This window comes from Lycium barbarum, chromosome 7, assembly GCF_019175385.1.
Source record: "Lycium barbarum isolate Lr01 chromosome 7, ASM1917538v2, whole genome shotgun sequence".
Taxonomy (NCBI): Eukaryota; Viridiplantae; Streptophyta; class Magnoliopsida; order Solanales; family Solanaceae; genus Lycium; species Lycium barbarum.
The window spans coordinates 26940823-26957465 of NC_083343.1; positions in this window are offsets into that span (position 1 = coordinate 26940823).

Sequence of the window (16643 nt, forward strand, 5' to 3'; positions counted from 1 at the left end):
GTTGATGAATTGGCCGAGTGGAATTCTCGGGGTTGTTGAATTTACAGGGGAAATGCTGCCCGAATTTCTGTAGGTGAATTGCTAGCTTAGAATCGGATTCCTAAATACCTATAGCTAATGGTTGCTATCTTCTGACGTTGTTGTAGATCTTAGGAAAGCCGAGACTTAAGTTCGGATTAGCTTAGAAAGCGGGCAAGGTATGTAAGGCTTACCCTTTCTTTCTTTTGGCATGTCCTAGAGGTAAGTAAGATATGACACGCACCTTGGGGTAACTTTATTCTTTAGTTCCGAGGTTGTTTACGATTCTTATTCAATTCTTGACATTAGCACACTTAGTATGGTCGAGCCTTTTGTATGATTGAATAGCGAGTAAAGCATAAAGAGTCCCTATTCCTAAAAGAGTTCTATAAGGATTGATGTCCCTAACTTTCATAGACGGTCTCGGATTGCTTTGGTACGTTCGTAGAGGTTTCTGTAATGAACAACGTCCATAACTTTCTTATGTTAACTAAGATTGACTCGAAACCTGTCTATGATCCTTCAAGTGTCGATTAGTGTCCTATCTGTTGATTCCTAAAAATTGATTTATATGCATATGGTTTCTCACTACTCTGCTCGTGCATGCTGTCAATACTTCCTTCACTGAGTCCCGGGCCAGGACACGTTCTCGTGCGTACTCCACTGCATTGTTCACCGAGTCCCTCACTAGAGGGTCGGGACACGTTATATGTATATGTATATGATCATATGATGACATGATGATATGATGATACAGGGGTGGCGGCCAGGACGGCATATGATGACTCTATTCACCGAGTCCCTCACTAGAGGGCCGGGACACGTTATACATGTATATGATATATGATGTTGACATGCATGACTTTCATTTCATAAGGCAAGTGTATTAATGTTTTAAAAGTCATACTTGTTTCCGGTAAATCTCCATTTTAGTTATGATCCTCTTTACTGCATTTCATGCTTTACATGCTCAGTACATATTCCGTACTGACCCTCTTTTCTTCGGGGGCTGCGTTTCATGCCCGCAGGTACAGACGCTCGTTGTGGTGACCCGCCAGCCTAGGATATCCATTCTGCTACTTTGAAGTGCTCCCTTGCTCTGGAGCCTATACTTTTGGTACAGATCCTTCTGTTGTATATATATATATATATATATGTCTAATTAGGGTACGGTGGGGCCCTGTCCCTCCATATGACAATGTTGTTACTCTTAGAGGCCTGTAGACATGTATGTGGGTCATGGGTGGTTATTGTCCAGTTATGTTAGAATGGTTTACGTTTGGCATTTCCCTACACTACGACAGCCTGACCGGCTTGTGTGTGATATTATACATGATGGTTTTAAATGACGTTTTGTTTGGTATGTATATAAGCCCTTAATATGCTAAACGCAAGTAGATTTTGGCTAGCAAATGTGTACGAGTGTCCATCTCGGGCACTAGTCACGACCTAAGGGGTTGGGTCGTGACAGTACGGATTGAACGATAAATAGTATGATAGTATGATAAGGGGTGCTCGGTAGCCAAGACTGGGTACCTGTCATGGCCCCGTGGTTGGGTCGTGACATTCAACCAATCAGGAAATTCATTTTTGCATTAACTTGGAGTCGAACACTTAGCCCTTTTCTAGTCCACCGCACCGAATGGTACAAGCTGAGTTTAAGGAATCAAAAGAACAATTACAAGATTTATTGAGCAAGGAATTCATTAGAACTTGTGTTTCTCCTTGGGGTGGTCTCGTGCTATTTGTGAAGAAAAAGGACGGAACTATGCGTATGTTTATCGACTATCGGCAGTTGAACAAAATGATGATTAGAACAAGTATCTGATATCTCACATTGATGACTTTTTGGATTAGCTTGAAGGTGCATTTGGTCTTCTCTATGATTGATTTGAGGTTAGTTAACATCAGTTGAAGATTAGGGCGGAGGATATCCTTAGGTCGGCTTTCAGGATTCGATATGGCCATTATGAGTTTTTGGTGATATTCTTTGGGCTGACCAATGCTATAGTAGCAGGGTGTTCAGAACACATTTGGATTCGTTAGTTATTGTCTTCATCGATGACATCTTGATATACTCTTGTAGCAGAGAGGAGCATAGGTAGCATTTGAGGATTGTGTTTGGGATTCTGATGGAGAAGCAACTTTATGTCATGTTTTCGAAGTGTAAATTTTGGCTCAGAACATCTAGTGTCTAAGGATGGTATTATGATGAATCCCAAAAAGATTTAGGTAGTTCGGGATTGGCTTAGATTTACCTCGATCACAGAGATCTAGAATTTTATTGGCCTCACAGGTTATTATTGGCATTTTGTGGAGGGGCTTTGTCGATTGCATCCCCTATTGACCATATTAACTCAAAAGAATGTGAATTTTCAATGGTGGGATGAGTGTCATACAAGCTTTCAAAAGGTCAAGACTTTGTTGACTACAACTCTAATTTTGACTTTGCCTATGGAGCAAAAGGGCTTTACCGTATGCTATGTTGCTTCAAGAATTGAACTTGGTTGTGTTATGATTCATAAAGGAAAGGTGATAGCTTATGCGACGAGGCAGTTTAAGGTGCAAGAAAAGAATTACCCCACTCATGATTTGGAGTTCGCGACGGTAGTGTTTGTATTGAAGATTTGGAGGCATTACCTTTATATATGGTGTATATTGTGAGGTACCGATCATCATAGTCTCCAGCATATATTTAATCAGAGGGATCTCAATTTGAGGCAATAGAGGTGGTTGGAGTTGCTCAAGGATTATGGCATAATTATCCTTTACATTTGGGGGCAGGCCAATGTAATGGAGGATGCCTTGAGCTGGAAGGTAGTGAGTACATATAGGAAGCCTAGTTTGGTTACAGGTGGGAGAACGTCCTTTCACTATGGATGTTCAGTCTTTGTTCAACAATTTGGTGAGACTTGATATTTTGGAACCTGAAAAGGTTTTAGTTCTTGTATGGAGGCAAGGTCTTCTTTATTGAAGCAGATTAAGACTCAACAGTTCGATGATGAGAAGTTGTGCAAGATTTGGGACAATGTGTTGCAAGGAAAGGCCAAGGAGGCAATTCTTGATGATGAGAGTGTGTTGAGGATCAAAGATTGCATATGTGTTCCTTAGACATGTGATTTGACTAGGTTGATCATAGAAAAGGGCCACAGTTCGAGTTACTCTATTCCCCCGGGGGCTACAAAGATGTATTGGGATTTGAAACAATATTATTGATGGTGTCGGATGTATAGGGACATAGTGGAGTATGTGTCTCAGTATTTGAATTATCAACAAGTGAAGTACAAGCACCAGAAGTGTAGTGGTATTACTCAGAAGATGTCCATAAGTTAATGGGGAATATAAGGCTGGAAGTGTTCAAAAATTTCAAGGTGATGCGTACAATTTTAGATAAAAAAAAAATAAGGGCTTGACAGGTAGGAAAATGAGTAGATGATTCCAGTCCCACTATTAGTAATGCATTGATTGAATTCAAAAACTGGATATAAAGAAACTGGTGCACTGGTTGCTGCAACTTCTAAGCAAAAAACTTTCATCAGGTGAAAACTTTGGAAACAGAGGTATTTCAGAGGTGCCTTAGCACAATAAAGGTTATAAGGTGTTGAATTTAAAATATGGGCAGCAGTTGACGACAATTAGAGAAGCTGTGAAAGAGCAATCCAAAGTCGCAAACGTCGATCAACTTGATGCACTGGTTGCTTTCAATTCTGAGCAAAATCTTTCAACCACAATGCAAGTTGATACAGGTAATTTTTTTCACAAAATAACTTCTGGAAAAAAAAAGGCATTTAAAAGGTTCCATTGCAAAATTGTGCAGCCACATTGGAGGCGGACTTGACTACTATTTTAGCATCAAAACCAGTCGATGCTACATTAGAAAAAGTTCCATTGGTGGCTCTTAATGTTGCTTCTACTGATATGCGAGAATCTGGGAAGAAATTAAGTATTAATTCAATCGAAAAATCAGGGGCAACACCATGAGTTGGGGTCGATGTATCGCAAGTTGATCCAGGGCAAAAACTAACTGATATAGTTGATGTTGAAGCAGCTGAAAATTCTAGGAAACTTGTATTGCAAGTTGAAAACGAGAATGCAATTTGAAATTGGAAATTGGTTGCACACAAAAATTCAGTGGGAAAATCGTATTGGTTCCTCGGCTAGTTGAAATAACTCACCAAGTCGGGAAAGAGGTGTGACGGGGAATGTTCAGTTGTGTGTCGAACTAATGTAATTATACCAACTCAAAATGTTCTTGAACCATTGTCCACTAATGGAAAATTTTAGCTAGAGCAAAGTGTGGAGGAAAATAACACTTTTGTGCAAGTTAGTGTTACAACAATTTGATTGTTTCCAAGGAAAAACAAGGGGAAACATGTAACGACCCGTTTGGTCATTATAGTTCTTTCCGAATTTTTTCCCGTTCTCGAGCATTGATTAGCTCGCTTTTGAACCGAGGGAACCGCTGAAATGCTTCCCGGGGTGCCTAGACCGAATTCGGGCAACTTTGGTGAAAATATAGGCTTAAAGTGAAAAATGGTTGATCCAAAGTTGACTTTTAGGTAAATGAACCTTTTTCAAAATTCCGTCAATTCTGAGAGGTCCGGATGGTTGTTTAGAACCTGTGTGTGTGTTTGGCTTGGTTCCCAATGCACTTGGGTGCATTTCGGGACTTGGGATGCAAAATTTGGGATTAAGGCACCGAGGGTTGGTTCAGTTAACGAGACCTCTGTTGGGAATTCCGAGGCCATAGCCGCGTTTGTAGCGCATTTTTATGTAAGACTATGTGTCTGGTATGTGAGCAGATGGCCTCGGGAATTAATCAGAAAATCGGATAGAAAGGATATCTTGGATTAAGTTTTTGGTGTCTGGTGGCCGCTTTAGGGGCACCAGCACCGCGGCAGCGACACCGCTGGAGCGGCATATGACTTTTAGTCATTACCACTGAAGCGGCCAGGTGGTCGCTGGGACGACGCCGCTGGGGCGGTCCAGGTACCACTTCAGCGGGTGACGGGCAGTTAATAATATTAATGAAGTGTTAAAAAGCCCTAGACCCTTATTTTGCCCCATTTCGATATTTGAGCTTGAAGAAATTGCTCTTAAGGATATTTGGAGGAAAATCTTTGAGGTAATTCCTACTCATTTCTTCATTCTTCCTTTAAACCATAATCATGTTAAGATTCCCCCTTCTTTCTTAATGAACCCAAGGTGGTAAGAGTTGAAAGAGGGTTTGGAAGAATATTGTCCCTAGGATTATTAATGAATAAATTGGTGATGTTTTGTTAGATATTGACTAATCTAAGCTCATTAATCATAGATCTTCCACTTTTAACGTTGAATTTCGGATTTGGAGATTTAGGGTTTATACCCAATTTGGGGGTTTTACATGAAATCAGAATTTATAGAGCTAAATCAGCAATTAAGGGTGGGATTATTGTTGCCTAGTAATTAATTTGGTAATTTTTCCGCGAATTTCCTGTTTTACCCTTGTGGGCCCATTTCCCTAATTTCTAGGGTTAAAATGGACCTAGTTGATATCATAGAAATATTAGTATCATTCTTCATGATTTCTAATATACAATTTGATTATGCTTAGACTAGTTTGGTTCTGAGCTTCAGAGGAAGGGAAAGGCAAAAGAGTGACTTGTTGGTGTTGCGGTCTGGCAGTCCAGGTAGGTTATGGTTTACCTTTAACGAGACTTCGCATAGTGAATCACATATTTAGATTATAAGGTCGGAGACATCATTTGAACCTTCGGATATGAATTTGGGATGGATATTGCCTTAGGTTGGTCGCTGATGTATGTTGGGATTAGCCACCCCATTATGCGTGCTTGATTGTTCAATTGTCTTGGCTTGATGTTGTCACGACCTGTCTAGAGGGCCGCGACGAGCGCCCAGTGCTAGCCCACCCGGGCACCCCTTGGCTTACACTTCACTTACGTCTAGGTGAGCCGTACAATTAAACATACCTTTCTATTCATTCATCATACTAGTCCCATTGGACAACAATGCTTTTATATCATCATTGGCATCTATGACACATCAATGTACATGAACCGACGAGGCTATCAAAATGATATACAAAATATAGGCCGACAAGGCCAGACATATCTAACCATATACACATGTCTATGAGCCTCTAAGGAGAGTATAACATATCACATAAGCGGGACATGACCTCGCTATGCCGATAATTATATACACAAAAGAATAAGTAGCAAAAGCTATGGCTCCGAATGAAATGGAGCTCTGCTATGTAGTCTCTGAGAATACCGCTATGGATCGAGCCTGTCTCCCTGTGCACCAGCGAGCATGACGCAGCGTCCACAAATAAAAGGACGTCAGTACGAAGAATGTACTTAGTATGTAAAGCATGATCAATATCAATATAGAAGCATAATAAGCAACATAAGAAATAGCACAAGATGGGAGATGGTGATATCATCGTCATAGGCACTTACTTGCCTTTCATAGGGCTTTCCCATTTCTAATGCGTATTTGTGTACTTACATCCAAATCGTATCCGTTCCATATTTGTACTCGTATTCATATACATACCCTTATCCACATTCATATCGTATCATTTTCGTATTCATATCATATACATAATCATATCATATACATAGCATACCCGATGCAGGATCGGTGTTTCATACATACTTGGCCAACCAAGGCTCAAAGTTACTCATACCTGGCCCTACCAAGGCTTCAGGGTTACATCTACCTGGCCCTACCAAGGCGTCAGGGTTATCCGTACCATCTGCAGAGGTGTGCGCGTGTTACATAATCATATACATACTTATTTACATATCTTACCCAGCCTCATAAGCTCGGGGTTCCATAATAGTCATACATAATAGCTCATAAGCATCTTTACTATTTACATCATTATCATCATCGTCACCAACATCATTATACTATCATCGTCATTTGTCACATTTATCTTTATCGGCTTACTCGTCATCCGAGGGATTTAGTACAATCGTGGCGTATCAAGAATCATGAGCTTACCAGCTCGGGAGATCAAGTCATTTGAAGGACATCATAGTCTCATAGAAGAGTTAGATATTTGGCCAAAGAACCATGCCTTATGAAAGAAGGGTTAGCCTTACATACCTTCTCCGTTCAACTATTTCACACTTGCCCGTCCTCCTCCAATGCTAGCGCTTCTACCTTCATTAAAGTCATACAATCATTAGAATCGATAGCTAGCATATATGACCAAAACTAGAGAAAATCGGGCAGCATCTCCTCTATTTATACGACATTCCTCCATAACGTATATCAACTCCTAAACGTCAATAATACATTCACAATACCATAACCATAGTCATTATTCATCCACATTATCCACGTTTCTTAGTTTACCTTCAATCACCCATATCCATGGCTATAACAAACGACTATGTCCATTCACGTACATTGCTCATCTCATGTTCTCAACATTATTTATAACATATTTACATCACAATACATCAAGACTCATAAATCAATTCAAACTATTACTCAAAATGGCACTATTCCACATTCATGACCCATTTTGCCATACCTCTCTACAATCCAAGTATTTCAACTCTTAAATACCTTAAACAAGGTAGAAACATCATAAATCTTACATTAGATGTCGTAGGAACAAACTTTGGTTGATAATACTCCACTTGAGCAAAACCCTAGTTTATCTCCAATGAGATTTCTTGACTTGTATGATCCTTAATGGGTTTCCTTATACTTGATTCACTTAGTTTATGTTGTTGATCACCAAATATCCTTGAATTCTTGTGGAATTTATGTAGAGAGATGTTTTAGAGAGAAGGGGTGTCATGTAAAAGTGAAATGAAATGAAATAATAAACTTGGTCCCCTTTTTAATAACCCAAAATCTGATCTGAAATGAACAGTCGTCGAACGTGCACAGTGGTCATAAACCCAGTTTACGGTGCGTATTCTAGTTTACGGGCCATATTTTGTGGTCGTATTTAAGCATAACAGAACAAGAAAGGTATGCTGGAGTCATGGTAATTTACGATCACGGTTTACGGGCCGTATTTCGATTTACGGTCCGTATTCCAAGTCGTATTTAACCATTTGAACATTTGACAGAAAGTTGAAGTTTTGGAAGTCAAAATACGACATGGAAGTTTACGGGCTGTATACCACTTTACGATCCGTATTTCATTTTACGTTCAACTGGCCAAAGTGCAAATCTGCAACTTTCCACATTCTCAGAATCTATAGTCAATCCTTGTGGAGCATAACCTATCTCTTATTGCAATTGCCTTTGGAATCTTACTTAGGGTCGTCAAACGTCGTTACTTTCTTATAAAAATATCGTATACGCTATGCCCTTTGTTAGCCTACCCACTGTACTTTCGCAGGGAAATTTCCAAGGTGTAACATTCTTCCCCCCTTTGGAATATTCATCCTCGAATGTTAAACACTCGGGATCCTGCGAAAATTTCGCCAGAGTTTCCCCTGTAATTTGGCACTACCAACCTGCCACAACAACCATAATATCATCGCCTCACAGGGCTACATCACAATATCAACATGTCTATGGCCACTCATGACCCAAAAGCATAAAAGGAAAACATACATACCTTGTAATCTTGGATCTCTTCCAAGGGCTGAAATAAATGCGGGTATCTGGATCGCATACTTTCTTCCGCTTCCCATGTCATTTCCTCTCGTTTACTGCTTCTCCATAGAATCTTAACTGAGGCTACCTCTTTGTTTCTAAGCCTCCGTACTTGCCTATCTAGTACGGCAATGGGAACTTCTTCATAAGTCAATTTTTCTGTCACTTGCACATCACTTATTGGCACGATCGTAGTAGGAACTCCAACGCATTTTCGAAGCATCGAGACATGGAAAACTGGATGGACTGACTCCAAATCTGGAGGTAGATCTAACTCATAGGCCACTTTGCCTATCTTTCGCACAATCTCATAAGGCCCAATATACCGGGGACTAAGTTTTCCCTTTCTACCAAATCTCATCACGCCCTTCATTGGTGACACTTTCAAGAATACCCAATCTTTAACTTGAAACTCTAAGTCTCTTCGACGATTATCCGCATAGGACTTTTGACGACTCTGAGCTGCTAACAACCGATCTTGTATGAGCTTGACTTTCTCTATGGCTTGCTGGACCAAGTCTGGCCCTATCAATCTAGCCTCTCCTGTTTCGAACCACCCAATTGGGGATCTACACTTTCGCCCATACAAAGCTTCGTACGGTGCCATCTGAATGCTAGAATGATCACTGTTATTGTAAGAAAATTCAATGAGTGGCAAATGATCATCCCAATTACCTCCAAAATCTATCATATATGCCTGTAACATAGCTTCAAGAGTCTGAATGGTGCGCTCAGCTTGCCCATCAGTCTGCGGGTGAAATGCCGTGCTAAGTCTCACTTGAGTCCCTAAACCCTCTTGGAAAGACTTCCAAAAGGTGGCTGTAAACTGAGTTCCTCTGTCTGAGATAATAGATGCTGGAACACCATGGAGTCTTACTATCTCTTTAAGATAGAGCTTTGCATAATCTTCTGCCACATACATCGTTCTGACTGGCAAGAAATGAGCTGACTTGGTGAGTCTATCCACGATCACCCATATGGAATCATACCTACGTCGAGAACGGGGTAAGCCTGTAATGAAGTCCATGTTAATCACTTCCCACTTCCAAGTTGGGATTTCTATGGCTTGCAACAATCCACCCGGCTTTTAGTGCTCGATTTTCACTTGTTGACAATTAGGACATTGAGCTACGAATTCTGCTATGTCTTTCTTTATTCCATTCCACCAATACACAGACTTAAGATCATGATACATTTTCGTCACTCCGGGGTGAACAGAATAACGGGAACAATGAGCTTCTCTCAATATCTGGTGGCGTAGACCTGCCCCATCGGGAACACACAATCTGCCTCGAAATTGGAGAACTCCGTCTCCTGAAAGCTCAAATGATGACTCCTCTTTCTGGGGGAGTGTATCTCTGTACTGCCTTAGTATGGAATCTTCGTATTTTCGCTCTTTCACTTCTGCTACTAGCGACGAAACTGTCGAATTCTGGATAGTAGTTCCCTTGCTACCTGAGTCCGCTACTTGAACTCCTAGGCTAGCTAACTGCTGGAGCTCACGAGTCATTTCTCTCCTCTCAGGTCGTACATCACACAAACTTCCCATAGATCTACGGCTAAGAGCATCAGCTACAACATTTGCCTTTCCGAGGTGATACAAGATATCAACATCATAATCTTTTAGCAATTCTAACCATCGTCGTTGCCGTAAATTCAGCTCTTTTTGCTTGAAGATATATTGTAGGCTCTTATGATCTGTATAAATATCCACATGGACACCATATAAATAATGTCTCCATATCTTTAACGCACGAACAACTGCAGCCAATTCGAAATCATGGGTTGGATAATTCTGCTCATGTTTCTGCAACTGCCTCGAAGCATACGCAATCACTTTGCCATGTTGCATCAATACATAGCCTATCCCAATGCCTGAAGCATCGCAATAAACAACATATCCTTCCAATCCCTCTGGATGTTTCAAGATTGGGGTGGAAGTCAATCTACTTTTTAACTCCTGGAAGCTACGCTCACAAGCATCTGTCTATTGAAAATTTGCTGATTTCTGGGTCAACTTGGTGAGTGGTGCAGATAGAAGAAAAACCTTCAACGAATCTCCTGTAATAACCTGCTAAGCCCAGAAAACTACGAACCTCCGTAGGAGTTGTGGGCCTTGGCCAAGTTTTCACGGACTCAATCTTTTGACTGTCCACTCAAATACCGTCGGCTGCCACAATATGCCCCAGAAATGCCACTGAGTTCAACAGAAACTCACATTTGGAAAACTTTGCAAACAGCTCTCGAGTTGGAAGAACTCCGAGGACTGTACGCAAATGATCCGCATGTTCTGCCTCGGATCTAGAATATACCAAGATGTCGTCGATAAATACGATCACAAATAAATCCAGAAAAGGCCTGAACACATTATTCATCAGATCCATAAATGCCGCCGGCGCATTAGTTAGCCCAATGACATCACCCGGAACTCAAAATGACCATATCTTGTTCTAAAGGTTGTCTTAGGGATATCTTTCTCCCTACATCTCACTTGATGATACCCGGACTCAAATCAATCTTTGAAAACCATTTGGCACCTTGCAATTGATTAAATAAGTCATCAATCCTCGGAAGAGGATACTTGTTCTTAATTGTCACCTTATTCAATTGCTGGTAATCAATGCACATTCTCAAGAAGCCATCTTTCTTTCAGAAAAACAATACGGGTGCTCCCTACGGGGATGAACTAGGCCTAATAAAGCCTTCTTCAAGCAAGTCTTTCAATTGCTCGTTCAACTCTTTCAATTCTGCGGGAGCCATTCTATAAGGAGGAATGGATATAGGCTTAGTTCCTGGAAACACATCAATGGCAAAATCAATCTCCCGCTAGGGAGGGAGGCCTGGAAGCTATTCCTGGAACACGTCCGGAAATTCATTTACTACGGGAATTGATTGAAGCATCGGCGATTCAGCTTCTACATCTTGAACCCGAACTAGATGATAGATACACCCTTTTGTGATCATTTTCCTTGCCTTCAGATAGGAAATAAACCTACCTTTTGGTGACGCCGTATTCCATTTCCATTCTAGGACTGGTTCTCCCGGAAACTGGAAACGAACCATTTTCATTCTACAATCAACATTGGCATAACAAGAAGCCAACCAATCCATGCCTATAATAACATCAAAATCCACCATTTCTAGCTCATGCAAATAAATCATGGTACGACGATCATAAATCACAATTACACAATTTTTATATACTCGGCTAGCTATTACCGATTCACCAACGGGTGTAGACACCTCAAAAGGTTTAATCGATTCCGGCTCGACTCTAAATCGACCCGCAACATACGGAGTAACATATGACAATGTGGAGCCCGGATCAATCAAAGCATATACATCATGAGAAAATACCGATAATATACCTGTGACCACGTCAGGAGAAGACTCAAGATCTTGGCGTCCAGCCAAAGCATAAATACGGTGCTGAGAACCGCTAAAACTGGGAACTCTCCCTCTGCCTCTACCATGGCCGACTGGCGCATGTGAACCTGGCCCCATAGGGCGTACAGACGCTGAAGATCCGCCTACCGACCCTGAAGGCGGGGTCCTACCTCTACCATGAATTGAGGGGAAATCACGCATAATATGGCCTGGTCGACCACATGAATAGCAAACATCTGAACCCATTCGGCATCGACCCTAATGCAACTTCCCACACTGGGAACATCGTGGTACGGGTGTCCTTGCCAGACCTGAATCATCTCTAAACTGAGACCCCGAATAACTCTGACTCGGCCCGGAACGAGTAGATCTGTCGAATCTCTGACCTGAAAACCGTGGAGGCGCACTAGTCATAGAATAGCCTGAGTGCCTGGACATCTGCTGCCTGTGCCCGCCTCTGAACTCACTCATCGGACCAGAAGATCTGGCCCTCTTGCTATGTCCCCTATCATGTTCGCGTTCGCTTCTTTGCTGTTGCAGGCTTTCTTCTAAGTTCTGAGCGTGAGCCTTAATGCGTGCAATATCCATATTGTCCTGAAGGGACGCAGTCAAACACCTATCCATCAAATGTGGCCCTAGGCCCTTCACAAATCGATGTAACCGATCGCCCATGTCCGCTACCATGGCCGAAGCATACCTAGCCAAAGAATTAAAGCAGAGACTATACTCTAAAGCACTCATGCTACCTTACCTCAAATTTAAGAACTTACCGGCCCTAGCTCGCCGAACTTCTGGAGGCATATAAAGTCGGAGAAAAGCATCAACAAACTCTTTCCATACCGGGGAAGGTGCATTAGCCCCACGTGAAGCCATCCAAACCGTATACCATTGGATCGAGACATCCCTCAATCAATATGACGCTAGTTTCACCGACTCGGTGTCCGAAGCATGTATCAATCGAAGCGTCCTCAACATACCATCAATAAAATCCTGAGGGTCCTCCTCTGGCTTTGACCCAAAGAATTCCAGAGGGTTCAAAGTAATGAAGTCACGGGCTCTTGCACTAACAGCCCTTTCACCTTGCCCTGTACTTTGTCGTTGAGTCTAGGCAGCAACCAACTAGGTAAGCAAATGTATGGCCTCTTTCACATCTTGGCCTGAAGCATCCGGTGGAGGAGCTGGAGGTGCTGGAGCTGGGGCTGAGGCTCCCTCACGCTACTCTAATATAGGTACTGAACGGGAGGATTGAGATTGAGCCGCACTCTGGGACTCACTTTCCTCTACTACCGGTGGTGGTGCTTTTTCAGCCCGTTTTTCTGCCACAGTCTTGCCCTTTTGGGCTGCTGTAGCCTTTCTCTTTACAGGTATTTCTGAAATACATAACACACGATTAAGGGACAAGAATTTCTTATATCATAACTCTATCGCACGATTCTTATGAAGAAAGAAGGTCATTTATTCCTAAAATGTCCGCAGCTTCTTGTTTATAAATGTGGCGCACAACACACCCATAACCAAGACTCTACTAGACACGGCTCGTAGACACACCCTAGGACTGAACTGCTCTGATACCACTTTTGTCACGACCCGTCTAGAGGGCCGCGACGAGCGCCCGGTGCTAGCCCACCCGGGCACCCCATGGCTTACACTTCACTTACGTCTAGGTGGGCCATACAATTAAACATACATTTCTATTCATTCATCATACTAGTCCCATTGGACAACAATTATTTTATATCATCATTGGCATCTATGCCACATCAATGCACATGAACCGACGAGGCTATCAAAACGATATACAAAATATAGGCCGACAAGGCCAGACATAAATAACCATATACAAATGTCTACGAGCCTCTAAGGAGAGTATAACATATCACATAAGCGGGACAGGACCCCGCTATGCCCATAATTATATACACAAAAGAATAAGTACCCAAAAGCTATGGCTCCGAATAAAATGGAGTTGTGCTATGTAGTCTCTGAGAATACCTCTATGGATCGAGCCTGTCTCCTTGTGCACCAGCGGGCATGACGCAGCGTCCACAAAAAAAAAGACGTCAGTACGAAGAATGTACTGAGTATGTAAAGCATGATCAATATCAATATAGAAGCATAATAAGCAACATAAGAAATAGCACAAGATGGGAGATGGTGATATCATCGTCATAGGCACTTACTTGCCTTTCATAGGGCTTTCCCATTTCTAATGCGTATTTGTGTACTTACATCCAAATCGTATCCGTTCCATATTTGTACTCGTATTCATATACATACCCTTATCCACATTCATATCGTATCATTTTCGTATTCATATCATATACATAATTATATCATATACATAGCATTTACATAGCATACCCGACGCAGTATCGGTGTTTCATACATACTTGGCCAACCAAGGCTCAAAGTTACTCATACCTAGCCCTACCAAGGCTTCAGGGTTACATCTACCTGGCCCTACCAAGGCGTCAGGGTTATCCGTACCATCTGCAAAGGTGTGCGCGTGTTACGTAATCATATACATACTTATTTACATACTTATTTACATATCTTACCCAGCCTCATAAGCTCGGGGTTCCATAATAGTCATACATAGACACATACATAATAGCTCATAAGCATCTTTACTATTTACATCATTATCATCATCGTCACCAACATCATTATATTATCATCGTCATTCATCACATTTATCTTTATCGGCTGACTCGTCATCCGATGGATTTAGTACAATCGTGGCGTATCAAGAATCATGAGCTTACTAGCTCGAGAGATCAAGTCATTTGAAGGACGTCATAGTCTCATAGAAGAGTTAGATATTTGGCCAAAGAACCATGCCTTATGAAAGAAGGGTTAGACTTACATACCTTTTCCGTTCAACTATTTCACACTTGCGCGTCCTCCTCCAATGCTAGCGTTTCTACCTTCATTAAAGTCATACTATCATTAGAATCAATAGCTAGCATATATGACCAAAACTAGAGAAAATCGGGCAGCATCTCCTCTATTTATACGACATTCCTCCATAACGTATATCAACTCCTAAACGTCAATAATACATTCACAATACCATAACCATAGTCATTATTCATCCACATTATCCACGTTTCTTAGTTTACCTTCAATCATCCATATCCATGGCTATAACACACGACTATGTCCATTCACGTACATTGCTCATCTCATGTTCTCAATATCATTTATAACATATTTACATCACAATACATCAAGACTCATAACTCAATTCAAACTATTACTCAAAATGGCACTATTGCACATTCATGACCCATTTTGCCATACCTCTCTACAATCCAAGTATTTCAACTCTTAAATACCTTAAACAACGTAGAAACATCATAAATATTACCTTAGATGTCGTAGGAACAAGCTTTGGTTGATAATACTCCACTTGAGCAAAACCCTAGTTTATCTCCAATAAGCTTTCTTGACTTGTATGATCCTTAATGGGTTTCCTTATACTTGATTCACTTAGTTTATGTTGTTGATCACCAAATATCCTTGAATTCTTGTGGAATTTATGTAGAGATATGTTTTAGAGAGAAGGGGTGTCATGTAGAAGTGAAATGAAATGAAATGAAATAATAAACTTGGTCCCCTTTTTAATAACCCAAAATCTGATCTGAAATGAACAGTCGTCGAACGTGCACAGTGGTCATAAACCCAGTTTACGGTGCGTATTCTAGTTTACGGGCCGTATTTTGTGGTCGTATTTAAGCATAACAGAACCAGAAAGGTATGCTGGAGTCATGGTGATTTATGATCACGGTTTACGGGCCGTATTTCGATTTACTGTCCGTATTCCAAGTCGTATTTAACCATTTGAACATTTGACAGAAAGTTGAAGTTTTGGAAGTCAAAATACGACATGGCATTTTAGGGCCGTATACCACTTTATGGTCTGTATTTCATTTTACATTCAACTGGCCAAAGTGCAAATCTGCAACTTTCCACATTCTCAGAAACTATAGTCAATCCTTATGGAGCATAACCTATCTCTTTTTGCAATTGCCTTTGGAATCTTACTTAGGGTCGTCAAACGTCGTTCCCTTCTTATAAAAACATCGTATACGCTATGCCCTTTGTTAGCCTACCCACTCTACGTTTGCAGGGAAATTTCCAAGGTGTAACAGATGTCATGTGTAGTTGGTAATCATCGACTTCTGTCTTGTTATCTTGATTTGGATAGAATTGACATACCTGTGGTTGGTATTTTTACTTGGTTAAATTGTTGGCGTAGCCACTGTTGTTACTTGACTTATTGATATATGTAGGCATACCCACTGTTGGTATTGTGATGTAATACTTGTTGGCGTACCCCGTTGTGGTACTTGTGATATTGAACTTCATCAATCTACATATACATTGCACGCTTTCTCTCATATTCATGCATGGCCGATACCCGGTGATGATCCGGTATCATTGATTGAGCGAAACTGATATTTATAAACTCTTTTACTTGAGTGATTGTAAAAAGGCCGATGTCAAAAGATCCATTCCGAAATCGTTGATTATATGAAACTAATAATTGATGAACTATTTTACTTGAGTGATTGTGAGAAGGCCGATGTCCGATGTTCAAT